A 21,886-nucleotide genomic window follows, 5' to 3' on the forward strand; every position below is an offset into this window, starting at 1 on the left:
GTAGATGAGATAAAAAAAGACCACAGGAATAGATGATATTCATGTGGCAGTTTGGAGCTAGGAGGGAGGGAAGAAAGTGATAAAAATCTGGAAAGTTTTGTTTAATAGGATTTTTAAAGGAGGTAAAGTACCAACATCCTAGAAGAAATCAGTGCTGGCTGTAATACCTAAAAATGGTAAAGACCCTTCAGATCCAGCTTCGTATAGGCCCATTTTGATTCTAAACTATTATTATAAAGTGTTTATGCCTATAATGGTTAAAAGAATGGCAAAGGTGATGCCAACATTGATAGGTATGAATCCTTGTGGTTTTGTGGAGGGAAGGCAAATATTTGACAACATAAATAGAACAATGATCCAGATGGAAGCAGAATGAAAGGAAATACCACTGTTGTTGGGGAGTCTTGATGCAGAGAAAGCATTTGATAGAGCAAGAAGGGATTTTATGAGTAGGGCAATGGAAGTATCTGTATTCCCTGATAAAATTATAAGGTTGATTAGGAGGATATAGGAGGGATCGGAGGTGAAAACTAAAAAGAAAAGCCCTCACTGATAAACTCTATTTGAGCAGGGATACCCGTCAGGGGTGTCCTCCTTCCCTTTTGTTATTTATGTTGTATTTAGAACCAATGGCAAAGAAAATAAGGAACTCAGAAATTCACGGATATATTTGGAATGTAGTCAGGAAAAGTTGGCTTTATTTACATATGATACCTGATAAAACCAGAAAAGGACATTTCAGTGTTGTGGAACATTTTGAGACAGTTTCAAATCTCTTCAGTAAACAAAATTAATAAAGATAAAACAAAGGCAAAAGCTGTAAACTATGTGCCTACACACAAACTGGTTCAGCAATACCCATATTTATGGAGACATGATAAAATGAAGTCCTTAGTTGTATGGATTAAAACAAATTATGTTATGGCATCTAAGGATATATGGGAGGAGACTAAATAAAAGACAATGCAAAACTGAGAAATTAAAAGATCTTTTTTATGCATATGGATTGCAAGATACAAGCTGTGAAAATGTTTTCTTTCCTTTAGTTTTATACACAGGTCAGGCATATTTTTATCAACCATTGGAGAAGTTCTGGATAGCAATTAATAAAGATTTGAAGTATTTTATCTGGGAGGGGAAGAGGGGAAAAGTCAAGTGGGGCAAGTTGATCTTTCCAACAGAACAAGATGATTTGGGATTACCTGATTTGAAGGGGTATTTCTTAGCTACACAGTTACATAGCACAAGCAGAAAGCTATAATTCAAATTGGAAAGGGATGATGATGAAACAGGGAGAAGCTCAAGAAACAAGAAGAGACTAGGATTTTTGATGCAGATCCTTAAGGAGAATAATAGCCAAACAGAACTTTATATTCATAAAGTAGCAGAATCTATTCTAATAACTAAGCTAACATGGGGATGGAGAAAGGAGATTCTTCTAATAGGGATGACTGCAATTAAGGGTACAGAGAATACACAAGAGGGGGCTGAAATTTACTGGATAAAATGGGAAAGAAGTCAAGGTATTGGGAGCAAATAATTAGCGAGGGAAAGGGAATGGGAAAAGGCCAAGAATTCATCTGGACTGCAGGCTAGAAATTGCTTTCCCTATCAAGAATTGATATCAGAGTATAGGCAAAGAGAAAGAAAATGGCAGATTCTTAATGAAAGACCAGCAGTGGTAGAGCTTTTAGTAGAATCTAGAACAGAAGCTGCTGCTAAACATGGATAATTAGTAGGCATAAAAATATTCTGTGATAACTATAGGAATCAATCAGAAGAGGTTAGAAAGGATTGGGAAGAGAGATTGGATAACTAATTCACAAAGAAACAATAAGAGATATACATATGGCTCCCAAATATATAACAAAGTCTAGAAAATTTAGGATCTTTGCTTGGAAGTGTTTGCTTAGGTAGATTACACCCCAAGTAGACTCCAAAGAATTTCTCCTCAGGCAGATTGCAAATGTTGGAGGTGTGATGGGGAAGAAAGAGTTAACTGGGAACACATTTTTTGGGAGTATAATGAGTTGTCAGACCTCGAAAATTCCCTGCAGACTAATCTATCAAAAGTACTGGGTGAGCAGAGTGCTGTAACTAAGGAAATGATATTTGAGCTGTGATACAGAATCAGAATTGTCTATTAATGGTAAGGCTTTGCTGAGTTTAATTCTGGTGGCTGTCAAAAAAGCAATTACTGCAAAATGGAAATCAAAGTCCAAGCCAAATGTACTAGAAGTAGTGAATATAGTAATAGAGATAAAACAGTGAAGTGGGATCTTTAAAAAAGGGTAAGAGTAAATTACATAGAAAAATAGAAATTGTAGTAACAATACATGCAGAATAATGTTTGGAGGAAGAATGAGGTTTAAGGGAAGGCAGGAATTGAATGAATTAGCTATGTAATGTTTAACTGACCATGACTAGATAGATTATAAATGATGTATAATGTTTGCAACAGAAAATATGTCAATATGGTTTGTTTTCATTTATTCAATTAATTGGAATCAATGAAGGAGCACCGAGTGCCTATCCCAGTGGATATGAAGATTTATATATTATTAACCATCCATGCCATAAGGACCTTTCAGAGACTGACAGAAAATACATTAGCAGCTTTGCAAATATTGGCCTCATGGATCTTATATCAGTTCAGTGGCATGATGCTCTTTCTAGTGGGAGAGTTGCCATGGAAGGGGAAGATCATGGTCAGGCACATATAGTGCCACCACTGCCACCCCACCTACCAGCGTGGACCGGAGTAAGTAAAGTAAGATGTGAATGACCGTGCAGGACTGGAGCTCATGCAACAGTGATACATAGTACAAGCCATCACTCAAATTCATACATTACTCCTTCCTCCAGGAAAGAGACAGATGATGCTTGTGACCTCATATGACAATGCACTCCCATATCTCCTGTGGGTGCCCTGGACCAGTCTGCAAAATCTTAGTAGAGTCCTGCATCATCTGCTGAGCCAGCTCACCCCCCCACAAAGACACACACACACACACACAATATTGCTGATATCATTCCCTCCCTGCCCTGTGTACTCTAAATACCCCACATACATCTGGTAACCACAGTAGCAAATATGATTCCAACATACCAACATGCACACATTTGCCTGTGGATGACACATGACACTTGTTCACATATTTAATAACTATACCCACCCCTTTGTACTCGGTTACCTGGGTAGCCTGTGGCTAAGCAGTATAGTCAGGCTATGCATAGAAGAGCATAGTTTGGATGAAAGTTTGCTCTGCTCTGTTGAAACCATCCGAACAAACTTATGCCCTGTAACACAGCACAGACTGAAACTATCTTGCATGTGCCAGGGTCAAACTGCAGGTCACCACCACATTATCCAGGCAGTGAAAGTGCACCTTCAGTAGTCCAAACACACATTACAATGACCCAGATTTGTGACAGGCCATAGTTATATCCATTGTCTCTCAAGGTCTGGAGATTTCTGACAGGTGTCATTAACTATGTCTCAAAGGCATCTCCAGTATCACTAATAACATGCCCCTGGGTAAAACCATCCCACGCAAATCACTTACATAAGTCACACATGTGTCACATGGGGTTGTGGGTGCTGCCTGGGTGGCCTGCAGAGATATTATATACTATACCCTGGCATTATATAACACCTGGCATTTATTTATTTATTTTTTTTAGCATTCTCTTTATTGATTTTTAAAGAAAAGAAAAAAATATATATACTTACAATTCTTAATCATAGAACGAACATACAAACTACATAAAAAAAATAACTATATACAAGTCTCATCTATATCATAACAAATACAACTCATACAAATTTCCTAATATCATGTCATAATCAAGTCTAATACAGATTTCCAGAAAACCTCTTGTAAAGGTAGTTGCTTCATGGAATACCACAAATATTTGTGTGCAAGTAATTGCTTACTAGCTACTTGCTTAAAACCATCCCATGATAATAAATTTCTATTTTTCCAGTGTAATGTAATATAATATTTAATTAACATAAAAATAGGTATTAGCAGCTGTATATGTTTCTTTCTAATTCCTGGTGGGGGAATATGTAGGAGTGCAAATTTCCATGATAAAGTTGTTTTTTCATATCCCATTTTTTCTAATTTAACCCTTAAAGCACACCAAAGTTTGTATGAATATTTACAACTCCAGAAGATGTGAATGATATCTACTTCTTGGGTTGGGCAAAATTGGCAATTTACTGGAATGTCCTGGTACAACTTACTTAAGATATGGGGTGTATAGTAAGCATTATTGAGAATCATTGGTTGCGTATATCTTAGTTTATGAAGGGGAAAAAATTTAGAGAACGTTTGAATAGCCTGTACAATGTTAGTGGAGGTAATCGTAGGGTCCTTTTGACTCCAAAAAATAGAGTAAATAGCTTCTTTGCTGCATTTGATAGAGATGATGACTTTATATACATTCAAAATCATTTTTCTCCTCCGTTGCAACAAATCCCAAATATTTTTAGTTGTGGAAATATCTGAATCTAAGATATTACATCCATCCCAGAATTTATTACACAACTCTTTCAGTTATCTTAAAATAACTGTGTATTTATGTGGGAGATTTAATTTGTCCCTCATACTTATTGTGGACTCTAATTTAAAAGGAAGAAAATCTAACACAACCTTATCCCTCAGTAGTGGATAAGAATTTAGATCAATCATCCTATCGTTTAATTTAAGATTGGGGTTGAGGTGAATCGGTTGAAGTGTCTTGAAAGCAGAGAATAAATTCAGAGACTCAAACAGATTCTGAGTAATTGTAATTTGTTCCTTAAGATCCTTATTTACTTTATATGTCCTCCTATTTTCTTTATTTAAAAAAGGTAGAGCTCTGGGATTAAACTGTAAGGATTTAGTGTAATTATGATATAACTTCACCCAGATTGGGTACCATTTATTTGGGTGCTCCTTATATTCTGCAATGGTAATTAGTCTACTACATTTGTTAATTTCATAATATAATCTTAGATCTGGAAGTCCGACGCCTCCTTTCTCCATAGAGTAAATTAGTTTCTGATAACTGATCCTAACAGGTTTTGGATACCATAAAAATTTCAATAAGACAGTTTGGGCATTTTTGAAGAATTTCTTTTGAATGAATGTGTTGGATGCATTAAATAAATAAAGTAACCTCGGAAGTACATTCATTTTTATAATAGCTACTTTGGATAGGAAAGGAAGCTTAAGTAGTGCCCATCTATCAAGATCTTTTTGTATGTTAGACCATAAATTACTCAAATTCTCATGATAGTATTTATGAGCATCCTGAAAGAAATAAATTCCAAGATAGTGTAGTTGATCTTTAATTTTAATATATTGTGGGGTAAAAACACTTGGGTATTGTGAATGAATATTTAAAGGGAAGATAGTCGTTTTGTCCATATTAATGTGGAAATCTTTTTCAAATCCTCAACTAAGTGCAACTCACTTTCTTTAGAATCCTCCTTAACTGTTGAATTAGCACAAAGTTTACTTGCAAGCAAACTATTTTAGTTTTCTAACGAGGCTGGCTTATCATTACCTGATAACATTTTCATTACTCTAAGACCGCAAGGAATTCACAGAAAACTAATTTCTGAATGTGGTACTTCAGAAATGGTGTTCAATAGGTGTTCCATCAGTGTAGGTCAAGATACATGCTTCAGTGTTAGTAAATATATATTATACCATGATCCCCCCAAAACGTGCACGCTGATTGGCCAGCGTGCCCGTTGTAAATCGAGTTATACTAATGGAAAAAGGTCCGTCGCCGGACTTTTTCCATTAGTATAACTCTTTAAACACTGTCTCGCTATGTTAAATGGGTTTAACATAGCGAGACAGCTTTAAAATAAGCAACGGAGATCTCTGTTGCTTATTTTAAAGCTGTCTCGCTATATTAAACCCATTTAACATAGCGAGGCAGTGTTTAAAAAAAAAGCAACGGAGAAAGCAAGATCTCCGTTGCTTTTTTAGTCTCGCTATGTTAAATGAGTTTAACATAGCGAGACAGTTTTAAAATAAGCAACGGAGATGTCCGTTGCTTATTTTAAAACTGTCTCGCTATGTTAAACTCATTTAACATAGCGAGACACTAAAAAAAAGCAACGGAGATCTTGCTTTCTCCGTTGCTTTCTCAACTCTGATGTACTGCGCAGGCGCGCAGTACATCAGAACTGCCGCGGATGCCAAGACATCTGCGGAAGGGCAGTAAACAGGCATTATACTATGCCATTATTTAAGAAAAGGGGAAGGGAGCTGGGCCCAGTGTGAATAATTGGCTATACATTTAGTCTCCTGATACGACAAGTTTTCTGCTTGCAGTGATTGGAGTTGACGTTGAAGTTGAGCTATATTATTTTCTAAGTTTGATGAGAAATTCTTTTGAAGTTCCGAGTCAAGTTTAGATATTTCTTCCTTGATATTCTTCTCTTTATTAATGGTATTTTTCTTATAGAATGAGGATTTATTAATTAAAACTCCTCTAATCATTGCTTTTGTGGTAGCCCAAATTATATCTATCGGCGTTTTATCCTCTAAAATAGCAAGAATACAATTATCTAGAAGATTGTCATTTTCTTGTTTAATATCATTTTTTTTAAGTAGGTTAGGATTAAAACACCACGAAATAGACCTGGATTTGAGAGAATGATTGTTTAGCCAGTCAATAACCAAAGTGATTTTAGAATGGTCTGAAAAAAACCTAAGATCAGTACTAAATGACAGTATATAAGGGGGAAAAACATCAGAAATCAAAAAGAAATCTAATCTGGACCAGCATTTATAACATTGTGAGAAAAAAGTAAACCCTTTATTAGGCCACTGTGAAGAAAAGTTAAAATATGGGTCAAATAGACTGAAATCACTTTTAATTTCACTAATTGCAGCAGAGGCTTGCATATTAAATTTAGAATTCGTATTGGTTCTATCTGACTTAGGATCTTGAATTGAATTCCAATCACCCCCCAACATGTAGTAATGATTTGGGAAGGATTTCAATAAGTTATAAATATTCATCAAAAAATGTTGTTGAAAGGAGCATGGGGCATAAATATTAACAACTAAGATTGGTTTATTTAGATGAGCAACTTTAGTTACAAAATAACACCATCTACCTTCTGGGTCTGAATCTTGCTTTACAATGTCATGTTGAAAAGAGTTTTTAATTATAATAGCAACTCCTACCTTATTAGTCTTATTTCCCACCGCAATAATGGTTTTAGTCCAGTTTTTTTCAAAGAAGGATACCATTGTTCCTTTACTAAGTGTGTTTCTTGTACCATTATCAAATCCAGATTCGCTTTAAGGACCAAATGTAAGAAAAGTTTTGTTTTATTTTCTGCTTGCAGCCCCTTTACATTCCATGAAGCTAAAGACCACATAGATTAGTTAATATATGTATTCTTACAAAAGCTCTATTAGATATATTAGAAAATGAAAACCATACAGGAGGATACCATGAATGACAAAAAATTTGGATATAGATGAGAAACTCTCCCATACACAACCCTGTGCCTACCCACTATAACTCCTAACATGGGAGAGTGAGGGATACGACTACATAAAAGAAAAATACCCATTAGGTTAAAACAGTAAACTAACTTTTCTATTTTTGTTACATTCACAATGAACCTTACTAAGTATCCCACGTTCAAAAGCCTATCATTATAGAGCATAGAAAACTAAACTATCCTTAACATCCAATTCTGTTCCACAGAGAAAGCGAAAAATAAAAAAGAAAATAGTGAGAATCTCGTGACATTTAGGAATAAAAATGCTAGCCAACTTTAGGAAGAATCTGACCTATTTATACATTTAAAATATAACTTTACTATAATATGTAGCTTAAACTATTCGGATTATAGAAATTATGTCTAGGAAAACATGTAAGATTCTAATTAAAGTAGTTATGCTTTACATTAAAAAATTTAACTTTAATCATAAACATCAATGTCATGCCTCATAATGAAGTAAATTTGCAATAGCATAGTATAACACAAGTAAATACATACAGCTCTATATACTAGTTTTCTGTACAGTCACGTATAACATATTACATTTTAATAGCTTGCATAACATGTCCTAACTCAACCTATAACTAAAATGTCTTTCATTTAATAGGATCCAGACCATTCACGAACATGGCCATTAACTCTTGAGATTAACCTGAAAAAAAAAAAACAGTCAGATCAAGCCAAACATTCCCTCCATCCAAATTCAAACCTCCTCTACATTTTAATACATAAGCATAGCCATGTTCGAGATATATGAAAAAATTCAGCATTAGAATTCCTGCTGCAAAGTAGCGCTCAATCAATAAAGTTTATAATACTAAACAATAAAAAAGGATGCAGCATAGTTTGCGCTTTAGAAATATATCAAAAATACAACAGTATTTACAGTGTTACAGCGCGCTTACTAGAAAAGACACCCATACTCACCAATACCTCTTATATAGCAAAGAGTAAGAAAAAGGGACCTAATAAAAGATTTTCGCCTATATATATATATTTTAAAATAAACCTTATCATCAGACCTAAAAAACGGTCAGTAATTTAAATCCATTGCATAAATGCTCCCATTTCTTCGAGTGTTCGTATCTTGAGCTGCATTCTTACTCTTTAAGCAGCGTTGCCTTTAAAAACCTGGTGACGCCTGGGAAAAAGGGTCATACATGCGTAGAGGTCGCGCAGCAGCATAGAATCCTTGGGAGCTGTAGTTCATAGTCCTGCCAGTCGCTCACAAAGATGCCAGGCCTGGATAGCCCTCACCAACACCGGATCATGCCTGAGTGGAGCATCGTTGAAAGAAGACATCATGAAGGTAAGCGTATTTCCGATAAAAGACAGCAAAATACAATGCTACTGGCTATGAAAGCAGGACCAATACATATTTTACAATTTGAGCATTTCTAGTTGCTTAAACTGGCTGAAATTTAAAAAGTTTATTAAACATTGTCGATGCTTCGCTTTTGTTGTTTATTTGATATTTATTTCCTTGAAATGAAAACTGTAAGGAATTGGGGAATTTCATTTGAAACTTGATTTGTTTAGTGATCAAGTAAGCACAAAAGAGGGCTAATTTTTGTCTTTCCAGTTTAATTTGAGGTGGCAGGTCTTGGGAGAGACTGATTCTATAGCCATTCCATTCAATGATTGTTTTTTAGACTTTGCAGCAAGTAATAGCTTAGCCACATGCTGAAAGTTCAAAAGCTTCACATAGACCAGTCTAGGGTTATTTAATACAGGAGAAGGTCTGAGTGCTCTATGAGCTCTTTTGATAGTAATTTGTTTTGCTTCCAAGTCACTTCCTAAAAACAAGGAGAATATTGTGGTTATTGTTTCAAGAAGCTTGTTTTGTTCAACAGATTCAGGGATGCCACTTAAGACAATATTATTGCATCTGGATCTGGCTTCGAGGTCTAAAACTTTCTTCTGCAAATCTTGTAAAGAATTTGTATTGACATCTGAGGATTTTTGTAAGTTCTCTATTTTAATATCCTGATCCATGATTTTGGACTCTATTTTATCCATCCTGGTAAGGATCTTGTCTATAGAAGCTCCAACTGTTTGTAACTGTGTAGATAGGTTTTGAATAGCCTCCTGGATAGGTTGGAGAGCTGTTTTCAGATCTTCTAAATTGGAAGTCTCAGGTTTTGCCTTTGAAGTATTTTTATTAGAATCTTGAGATTTATTTGTTCTTGCTCTTTTTGAAGTACTGTCCTTTTCCGGTGAAGCCACTGCAGAAAACTTTGATTTTGTAACTTGAGTTTCCATAGAATCCAAGTGAAAAGACATTTTATTTTATTTTTTTTGGGAAATTACAATAGTTGTTTTTCTGTATTGTGTTTAGACTTTATCCGGCCTGGTTGTTTTCAGCAACAGAGTCTCACATGTGGCACACAGTTCACATCCAATCCTGAGTAATCTCACCACTCGGTAGAAGCCAAGATGTTTTTAAACCCCACAGGTAAGTAGATCAGATTAAATGCATCCCGAAATGTGTAAGTTTGATTGCAAATTATCGATTCTCACTATAAATAAAACAAAAATATTCTGAGAGATAGCTCCTCTGTGGATCAGCACCCCCTACAGGACAGCAGCCATCTTGAACTCCTCGGCATTTATTTATTTGTCTTTGTTTACTGGGAAAGTCCAATTGGGTAATGCCCATTTTCAGCAAAGGCCCAGGGAGAAAAGCTCCATTTGCTTACATTGCATTATGTTAAGTTCCAGTTGAACACACAGTAGTTACACTTCTATTTACATTTATATACAAACAGTAGTTACAATTATACATTCTAAGATTTTACAGAGGTGGAAGTTACTAAAGACACAGCCCACATGCAACTTACAGGATTGTACATATAGCGGTTACTTATAAAAACTGTTTTGCCATTTCAGTGAGAGGTTGACAGTATTCTGTTTAAGGAGAGTATTGTACAATGAACACAAAGTCTCAACCTTTTGATGAGCATGTGCAGGACCAGGATCGGTTAAGATTTTGTTTAAGCAGTGGTTAAAAACTAATGAGTTTATCAGAGAGCTTTATTTGTGTGGGGATACTATTTCAGAGTTTAGCAACATATTGGGAGTAAAGCAAATCTCGTGCAACATTATTTGACTTATTTGTAAGTAATAAGAATTTGTTACTAGAACAGAGGTCCCTTGCTGGACAGTAATACTTTTTGTAGTGCAGGGCATTTTTTTCTGGATGATGGAGTCAGTATGCTGTAGTAGTTGTGAATATGTTAGGCAGTTGTGCAGTTCAAGCCAGTTTAACTGCTTTAAGTTATGACAATGGTGGGTCCTATGAGTGAGACTGGTGGCAAATTTTGCTATTTTATTGTAGCAGGAAGCAAGTTTCTTACTTTGAGTATTGTTTAAGTTTGTTAGGATAGGAGGAGCGTATAAGAGTGTTGGCAATAAAATAGTGGTGGTTAGAGTTTTTCTTGCAATATCTGTAATAAATCCATTGATTCTATAAAGGGAGCCTTGTTTCTTCTGTGTAGACTTAACGGTGTGCAGTATATGCTGGTCATATTTGAGACTGTCGTCTATTATAATGCTTAGAAGTTTAATGTGAGTTACAGTTTCAATGGACTATTATCTGTGAATTTATGGTAAAAGATTGCTTTTGATTTTGGCAACTTTTTGAGGTGAAAAGCATTAACTTAGTTTTCTTGGGGTTGAGTAGAAGGTTTGATTGTTTCAGCCAGGTTTCTACAGAGGAGAAAGATTTTTGGGTAATGTATTGGAACTTATTTCCTGTTGAGGCCACAGACATTAATGTTGTCATCTGCATACTGAACTAAACTAGCATGGTGAGTGGAGGTGCGGAGGTCATTAATAAATATGGTTAATAGGAAAGGGCCCAGGATAGAGCCCTGAGGTATACCTGTAGTAACTGGTTGAAAGGATGAGCAGGTGTGTTACCATTTAACAACTTGTTGTCTTCCAGGCAGGTAACTAAGATACCACAACAAGGAGTATGTGAAAGTCCTATTGTGGAGAGTCGAACGAGCAATTGCTGGTGTAAGACAGTATCAATGCCTTTGACAAGTCTAAGAACATGGTGGAGACAAGCAGACCATTGTCTCTATGTTGGTTTATTATATTGATAAAACGCAGTAAAGCAGTATTGGTGCTGTGCTGGTGCCTAAAACCAAGTTGTGTTTCTGAGAGCAGGTTATTTGAGCTTAGGTATTGCATCAGCTGCATATGGATACATTTCTCTAATATTTTGGAGAGCGGGGAGAGAATCACTATTGGTCTGTAGTTATTAAACTCTGTAGATGTGCCAGCTTTGTGCATTGGTATGACGGATTTTTTTCCATAGTGGTGGGACCAAGGGAGCCTGAAGGATGTTTTGCATGTTTTGCAGGGGGGAGTGCAAGTTCACAGCCCCCCTCCCCCACGCAGCCATTCCAGTGTACCATTACTTGGTTATTTCTCCCCACTTGCTATAAACACTGTTCAAAGCTCTTAGTGTGCATACTGTTTTATGATTTACTTCTACAATTATTACAGACATTTGGATTTAATTTAAAACGTTTATTTCAAATTTTATAGCTCAAACACTGATAGACATTTGCTAAACAAAGCAATAGTCTTACAATGAAAACAGACTTAGCATTTAAACTTATCTACCTTTGAAACTCACATTCACTGAAACAGCACTGAAACCCACATTGAAAGAAAATGCATCTGTCCAGTGGCAGGTTAATTACTTTGGGCTGTTTTCAAATCATAGGCCCCATGCACACATTTTTAGGGCCGTGCAAACGTTCTTTGATTCACCTTCTTGATTCTATTAATTATAATATATAATTGAATTATATGCCTTATATAATACAGCACCACTTGTTAGAGTGTGTTTTAAATTTATAGTTTTGAACATTTTCCAGTAAGCAATGAAACAAAACATATGAACCAATAATGGCAAACTGCCCAATTCAGAACATTTCAACCATAAAAGGCCGCTGAAAGTTCTGTCATTACAATCTACCGATATCAGTCAATATACACAATCTCTGCAGAAGTAAAAGTCATCTAAATCATTCCACATTAAAGAGATCTGAAACTAATGAAGAGGTTGTTGCTAGAAAACAACTTTATATTTCAGTGTTTCGTCTACAAATTCAGTGCTTGCTGCCATTGAAGAATACATTGCCCATGTTACATTAAAAAAAAAAAAAAAAAAAAATGATAGGAAATGGGTGGCAAAAACAGGTTCATAGTTACTAGGCATCTCATCCAAAGGTGGCATACTCAGGACTGCAGCCACCCCATGCTGTGGCAGTAGAACCTACAGTACTCTACATCAAGATGCAAACATGCTACCTGCTGTACTACTAACACTGCTTTAAAATTCTATACTACAATAGTGATACATTTGCTAAACAAAACAGTTGCACATTTATTAGCAGCAGTAAACTTCTCTTCCCTTGAAGCTCACAATTCCTTGATAATGCACTTGAAAACAAATTCCACCTGCTAAGTCTAACTAGGGTATCACACTCACACTCACACTCACACACCTCAGTGCAAGAAAGCTGGACAAAGGCTAAAATAAGGGTATCTGTCAAATCTTCGAACGCTCAAAATTTCGAATGTTACATGGTCGAGACCAAACGTTCGAAATTTTGAGTGCTCGAAGATAGACTTTCAACAGCACAGTATGGTGCAGATAGGGAAAATTTCCCTTTTCTGCACTGAAGTGCGGTCTTGGAGTTGGTATATTTAAGTAGGGGGGTGTGGGGAGTGCATGGGGGGCTTGCCCTCCTGCCTATGCTGTTAAAGTGTTTTTTTCTGTGTTTTTTTTTTTTTTTTTTATGTTTGAACATCCAAATGTCGAACATTTGGTCTCGACCATGTAATGTTCGACATTTTGGATGTTCAAACATTTAACATAGACCCTAAAATAAATAGGGACAGATTATAAATACTGCTCTCATGATCTTAGAAAATTGCTAGAATAACAGGATTTGTGTTAGTATGCATTTTTCAAGAGGATATGACGTCTAAAACTCAAATGTCTGTTATTATTTAGCAACACCAATCCTTTTTAGGAGGAATATGGGGCAAAAATCTGGATATTCTGCAAAAACCTGCATAGCTGAGGGGTATGCTACCTTCCTCTTATACAGTACATACGTGCATATAATATATATATATATATATATATATATATATATATATATATATATATATATACACACACACACACACACACACACACACACACACACACACACACACACACACCATACCTGTCAATCTCTTAGCACAAGAAATCTGGGCAAAGCCTGTTATAAGGTTGGGAACAAAGGCCCAAAACTAGGGACATATTTAGAAAGTTGCTAGAATAACAAGATTTGTGTTATAATGCATTTTCTAAAATATATGAAGTCTGAAACTCAAATACATGTCATTATTTAGCAACTTTAATCTTTAGCTCAGCCCAGTGATTTGTCAAAGAAAAAATATTTTTTATGAGAAACAGATCAAAAATATAAGACAGAAATCTGGATATTCTTTTGTACAGTTTGTACAGTTGAAAGGTATAACACACACATACTTCCCCCAACCTCCTTAGAAAGTGGATAAAACAACAAGGTTTGTAATAGTATGCATTTTCTGATATGAAGTCTAAAAAAATGTCTGCTATTATTTTCTGACTTCAGTTGTCAATGATTTGCCAGAAAACAACACAATTTTATGAGAAACAAACTGAAAATATGAGACAAAAATCTGGATAATTACAAGGTATGACCCTCCCTTACACACATTCTCACCCCCTCTTACTTACACACAAACACACATACCCCCTACCTCCCTCTTACAAACACACACACAGACCTACCTACTTCTTACACATACACACACACACACGCACACACACACACACACACACACACACACACACACACATACCTGCCTTTACTTACCTACTTCTTACATACATGCATACACACCTGTCTACCTACCTCTTATATCCACACACCCCTACCTATTTCTTGCACATACACACACCTCTTAAACATTTAAACACACACATGCACATACCTACCTCTCACGTGTATCTTCATCTGCAGTCCAAACGTCTTCTGGAATTCAAATTCCACACGGGTGCAGAAGATGAAGACGTAAACCATCGGTCACACAAACGCAGAAGCATCTGTGCAACTGGATGCAAATGGCATTCTTAAAGAAGAATGCCCTTTAAAAAAAACTATTTTTGTTTTAAATTAAAAGAAAATTAATCTCACGGCCAGCCCATTCCAGGGGGGGTGCTTGCACTTGCCTGCGGGCGCCCTTGGATTGGACGTATCTTTCTGCTATGGACCTATTAATTAGTATGGACACGGGGAAGACTGACTTCTGTTGCCATTTTTAGGTAGTCTCCTATTAGTTGTTTTACAGCTATGGAAGTAGTTTTTAGTTTAAGGAGCAACTTCCTTGCATGCGAGCTAGGTACTGGACTAAAACTGAAGAGCTGTGGGTGGTTTTGAATAGTCAGGGGTAGATGTATTAGTGTCTAAGGAGATAATATTGATTGAATAAAACAGGAATTAAACTGTGTGGAGATAGAGTTTGTCACATGGTCTGCTTTTGCAGAGGGAGTGGTGGTCTTACCAGGATGCAGTAGAATATTTAGTGATGACCAAAATATTTTTGGGGTGTTTTTATGTTTGTCTTGTAGTTTGGTATACTATGTTTGCTTATTCTGTTTGACATGGAATTTGGAAATTTTCTAAGATGTCTAATTTGCTGGAAGACATTTTGAGTTTTATTTTTATACCAATTTTCTAGGCGTTATTCCTATTTATCATGATTTTTTTTGTCGGCCATGGTGAGGGATTGGACTTTACTCTTTTATTAAGTACTGGTTCTATATTATTTAAGGTCTGTAAAAGAAGTGTTTTACAGCAGTATCTAGTGGCATTGTTCTAAGTACATTCCAATTATATTGTTTTACTGTTTCATTAGAAAGATCTTTGCTGAAATTGGTTGTATTTCATATTTGATTATAGACAATATATTTTCTAGGCTGTGGTGGAGTTCTAATGGCATATATAGGTATGTGGTCACTTATGTTATCAGAAAGGCAGCCTACATCTGTCAGTTTGTCTGGTTTGTTTGTAAGAATCCAGTCTAATGTTGAGTGCCTCCCTGAAGTTTTATTGATTCTACTAGGTGTGGTTATTAATTGTCTGAAGTTGTACAAGTTTATGGATTCAGTGAAAGTAGTGGAATTTATGTGTTGCCAGTCTATATTTAAGTCTCAACGTATTATAGTTTCATGGTTAATTTGTTGGGATATCCAATACAGGATATTTTTGGCAGTATCTATGTTGTTCCCTGGTGATACATAATTAGCTGTTAAACATATAGTTTTCCTACTGTTAATTTTTTGGAGTGTTATTAGAAGTTCAGCATTGTTAAATCTGAGTATTTCATGTGGAACTAAAGTGATGATTGTGGAGTTTTTATAGATGATTGCTACACCACCTGCACGCTTGTTTTGCCCGAGTATATTGTATCCTGGAGGGGGTGATCCATTATCCTTTATAGGTTCATGGGTTGGTACTAGGCTATTGGCCCTAGGGCCTATACAAGCCTAGCCATAACAATTCCCTGGCTATTTATTCCCACACTATTTACTTCCCTGGACCCCTGTCTAGCAGGGCAACTGACATGATCCCCGGGGTGAATTTCCTTTCTCCCATCCAATCATCAAGGTTCTTTTTGAAGAGGTTAGATAAAGAAATCAAATATGGGTTGTTTGTAGAGATAGCATGTTATGGAGAATGACAGGATGGGTAGATATTGATATCCTTTGTGAGGATTGGTTGATGTCCTAAGTATCTGAAGGAGGTGGGTTTGATAATTGGTGAAGAGTAGTACAGTAAGGAGGAATAGTAAAACAATCTGAGTTAGGGGCACAGGAGGTTGTATCCTTGTTGTAAATTAAGATTAGAAAATGTTAGAAGGGTACTGGGTTGGTTGTAGGGATGTAATTTGATAGCTATAGGGGCAAGGATTAATACAGTTTGACAGAGAGTCCTGGGTGGTAAACTAGAGTGGGTGTTACTATTGGCAGTAATTATATTGATTGTTTTACTTCTGGAGGGAAATTATGGTATTGGTTTGAGGAATATGTGGGTGACACTATGCAAGTATAACTGTAGGGTAAGTAGAGGTGGATGGGAATTGGGGGTAGGGTAGGGGAGCAGTGTGAGCCCAAGCATTAGTGAGGGTGAACAAAGTGGGCTGAAAACTTGTCAAAGAGAGACAAACAATCAGTGACTGAAATTAAACAGCCACAAATCTGTTGAGAGAGAGAAATACAAGGAAAATGCAAATTGGAAGGTATCTGTGCTAGTGGATGAAAGTCTTGATTTTGTTGCTTGAGGACACAGTTTTAGTAGGAGAGTTAATCCAATATCACCTTGACCTTACTAATAGTGATATCAGTAAAAAAATGAACTTGACTTTTTGAACAACTATGTAATGTAAGCAGATTTCTATTGGACTTTGAAATGCCAAGTCCAAAGGCTACCCCAACCCTCGCATATCCACAAATCAACGAGGAAAAAGTAAGCAAGAATGCAGGAGTGTAGCTCTGGAAAAATACTGGCTCAGAACTGAAAGTGGCAAGAGAAATAAACTTAAGGAAGGAAGGCAGTGGACTGCTAAAGCAATAAATGGAGCGCAATTAAAGGAATAAGTACCAATGGGACTGATGTGGTCTAATAAAAGTGAGCTACTACAGAGGACAAAGTTGTTTGCTTTAGGCTACCATAATATTTAAAATTTACATAAAAATATAGCCCACGGACTGGTGTTCAAACTGCAGATGTCACTGTTAAATATCTATTTGCTAGCAGGAACACATCTATGGATAAATAAAAACACACTAAATAGACAAGTGAGTACACTGAATCAATACTGAGTGCACACAAATACTAGTTCAGAGCTGAAGGCAGTTTAAAAACCGTCTCAGGAAAGGAGAAATAAAAAAAGGAATGGGCAAGATGAAGGGTGACTGCTTTGAAGGTGTGCAGTTAGTCTAAAGAAACACAGGAAAATACAAATAATGGGATTAACAAGTCTAGAAGGTGTGAAGAAAATATCAGAGAAATAAACAGTTTGAGTAAGAACAGTATGGGTGAATGTTAGTGTCTATTAAGAAGCAGAGAGTAAAAGCTGACCAGCAGGATGTCAGTGGAGGAGGGTTTACAGACTATATGGCTATTTATTACAAACTAGGACACTGCGGCACTTGTCTTCAGACTAGTCACTATGCAGGCTAAAATATATGCAGAAGACTGGATGCCCCTAACACTTACTTAATGCACAAGGTCAGAGGTGGTACACAGTTTGTCCTAAATAAATGGTGGGTGGAATGAGTGGACTCAGACTGCCTATTGGATGAGCCTGCTGGGATTATGCTTTAGGGATGTTTCCAATTAACCCTGTAACTCCCTTGTACCCTGCCAGAGAGAGAGAGAGAGAAGGAATTAGTCCAGTTGATGGAGTGGACACCCTTGTAGTTAATATACTTTCCTTCCTGTTCACAAAATGGGACCTTTATCACAATGTGGGTGCAGTCTCCCTTCCCCCAGTTCCTCACGGAAACGTGCTATGTCATATAAAGCCCACATTGCATTGCTTCTCTCCTCTGTATTATGTAGAAACCACATATGCTCCCTCACATGTTGTTGCATGGCATCAAGGAAATGATGCAATATCCTTTAGGCAGATGCCTGGTATAACCTCACCATGTCCCTTATTGGTTGCAGAAATGTCCCTGTAGCCAGTACTTCCAAAGCCACACACACAATGGTATCCACAGAGACAGATGCTCCAAACATCCCATGGGCCTGCAAATGAGAGCTGAATATCTTGACCAGCTCATGCTAGCTGGCTCTATCCATAGAACAGCAGTCAACAATTTCACAGTTGTGAAGGGCATGCAATATTAGGTGCAGAAAAATAACACAGTGATGCTAAGGGTGAGAACTTGCAACCCTGTGACTACCAGTGGTGAGTACAGGCTGTTACATATATACGTTTGTTAATGCTGGGGCTACCCCATACATCATATTCCACAATTTGTCTCCTATACCACAGGGATTTTACTGCATTTTGTAACTATGGAGTTAGCACCTTTTGTCATGGTATGAATACATCTTTGAAGCACATGGCCATATTGTTTACCTTCATTTGCATTCATTGAGTCACTCATTTTAATAATGATGCTCGCTACCATCCCATTAAACTATGTGGGTATGAGATTTCTTGGCCATCCTGCTCACACTCAATGTATCTCTAATTCACCCACACCATGCACAAAGCTACTCAAGTAAAATCGCCACTGATGGCATTGAAAATGTTTCTAAATCACAGTGTTTGTTTTGATCCTCTTCAAAAAAGTAAAAAGCATTAAATATTTTCATGGCTTCTTTCTTGGCATCAGGTAGAAGTTCAGCACACAGAATCTCTACAGACTTTTCTGCCAATCCATTTGCACTGAGGACTCAATTTTCTGGATCTGAAGCCTATGTTTTTTTTGACAAATATCCTTCTAGTGAAATAACTCCATGAAAATTCAGTTAAGTCAATACATTTATTTATTTCTGCATATGTACTTTTCAAGTTATGGCAGATATTTCATCACTCGGATACTATATAACATCAGGTGGTTTAAAAAATAACACATAGTGCCATACCTCTCAACCTCTTAGAGCAAAAAATCTGGACAAAGACATAAATAATGGGGACAAAGGCCCAAAAATAGGAATAATTTTTAAATATTGCTCTTACAAATTTAGAAAGTAGATAGAATAACAGGTTTTGCATTAGCATGAATTTTCTGCAGGGTATGAAGTCTGAAACAAATGACTGTCATTATTTTCTGACTTAAATCTTAAATGATTTCCCAATGATTTGCTAGAAAACCACAATTTTACGAAAAACAGACCAAAAATATGAGGCAAAAATCTGGACATTCTGGGAAAATCTGTACAGATGAGAGATATGATAGTGCTCTAACCTCTGTGAGAGCTAGACTGCAGATGAACTCTGCACCATATGACAAGTAAATCACTCCAACTTGCTAATTATGCTTAAAGCTACTCTACAGTAAGTTTCAAAGACTGCCTTCATTTTTTTTTCTCGACAACCCTAAACACACAAGATGCACCTAATGTGCATATATTTCAATTAGATCTTTGGACAGGTTACTTACTCAAATAATGTGCATCAAGTTTCATTCTCAAGCAATTAAAGCTGTTAAACTTAAAATAAGGATTATTAATTTGCTTTGCATAATCAGCAATGCTCCGTTCTCAATGAACAGTTAGTAGCTGTTGCATAATCAGCAATGCTCTGTTCTCAATGAACAGTTAGTAGTTGTAGCAAAATAATATAAATGCAGTGGATGTATACAATACATTTTGCAAATTAAGAGTATACACACATTTTGTTTGCATGCAAAAGGATAATTGAAGGTTATATTCCATAAAAGAGTACAATTTGCTAAATCTATTGATCCAGATAGTTGGCTAATCAAAAAAAAAAAAAAAAAGAAAAGAAAGGAAAAGAAAAAAAAAACAGCTTGTCTGGTGATCTAGTGTTTTTATTACTTACATGGCATTTATATAGTTTTATAGCCTGCACATTCCTCTCTCCGGTCCAAAATTAATCCAAATAAAGAGCCAGCAATTTTACCCTATGATTTCATAATAGCATGTAGTGAAAAACAAAAGTGGAATTTTCTCCTAGACTGGAAGCACCATAATTATCCAATGTTGGTGGGCTCTGAGAACTGAGTGGGTAGCATTCTCGCCTCACAGCAAAAGATTCTCTGGTTCATTTTGCAGCCGAGGTACTTTCTGTGTGGAATCTGCATGTCCTCCCTGTGTCTGTGTGGGTTTTCTCAGTGTGCTCCAGTTTCCACCCACATTCCAAAGACATACAGTAGGTGGACTGGACACTCTAAATTGGCCATATGTGTGAGCGTGCATGTGTGTGTGTGAGGTGTGGAAGAACCGCAGCAGGCTAGCTACCTGGCAGCCTAAACATTGGTTTGAAATGATTATCACTGTTGATATAATACCCTGATCCCATGTGTAAAAATGGGAAAAGGGGGGTGATGGGTGCATTTAAATGAGTCTGTTACAGGTGATGAAGATACTCACATATGAACCCCCCCCCCCCAAACAAGTATTACAGGACATTTGTCAGCTCCATATTACAAAGAGATGAAACATGAACAGAATTGAATTAGTTGCTTGAGGGATGGAGAAGCCAACAACAGGGGAAGAGGAATAAACAGGCAAATGCCCACTCACATCTTCCAGAGGGGAGGGTTTGTGGATATGCTGGGGGGCAGACCTAATCATTAGCTCCATGAGAAAAGAGACAGCTGACCTGGAAGGTGGGCAGATAATGAGGGGGCATGTCATCACAAACCTGAAAAGGTTCCACTGCAGTGCTACTGCATGCCTACCTCATGATGTAACCCAACTTATTCAGAAGAGTCAGGGTTTACAGCAAAAAAAAGGAGAGAGAGAGAGAGAGAGAGAGAGAGAGAGAGAAAGAGAGAAATAACTACACTGAGAATGGGCACTGATCTTCCAGCGATAATAGGATCCCCCAAATACACACAAAAAGGAAAAACTAATGCAGGATAGCTGAATGAGGTGCAGGCAAAACACCATTGCCTTGCATCTGATTGACTAATGATATCAATGGGCCACAAGTCATCAACCATAAACCAACAGAAGCATATTGTTATCAATAATACAAACCACCTCTAGTCACAACAATAGCACTAATAATTAACAAAACTACATCCGAACTCCAAAATCTTGTAAAAGCATCAAAAATGTAACTTACTAAACAATAACATAACAACTGTTTATCCCACCGAGTGCAAATACTAAAGAGGCACTAGCTACAGTGTATAAGCCAATATCTGAGCTGCAGAATAAGAACCCAGAATTTGCCCACAATGTTGCAAGAGATTTAAATCAGGCAGATCTGAAGTCAGCATTACCCATCTACTACCAGCATGTGGGATTTGCAACAAGGGGCAGCAACACCTTGGACAAGGTATACACCAGTATCAAAATGGCATATAAAGCAGTGCAATACCCACACCTGGGCAGCTCAGACCACCTCACCATCATGCTAATGCCAGCATACAAACCTGCACATCAGGGAAAAGCCCACTTTGAAGCAAATCAGGGTATGGCCAAATGAAAAATTCACAGCACTCCAAGATGGCTTTGACAATACAAACTGGAGCATACTCAAAGCAGCTGCAATAACTGATCTACATGTTAACTTGGATGAATACAC

This window comes from Protopterus annectens, chromosome 6.part0, assembly GCF_019279795.1.
Source record: "Protopterus annectens isolate FY-2018-M chromosome 6.part0, PAN1.0, whole genome shotgun sequence".
Lineage (NCBI taxonomy): Eukaryota > Metazoa > Chordata > Ceratodontiformes > Protopteridae > Protopterus > Protopterus annectens.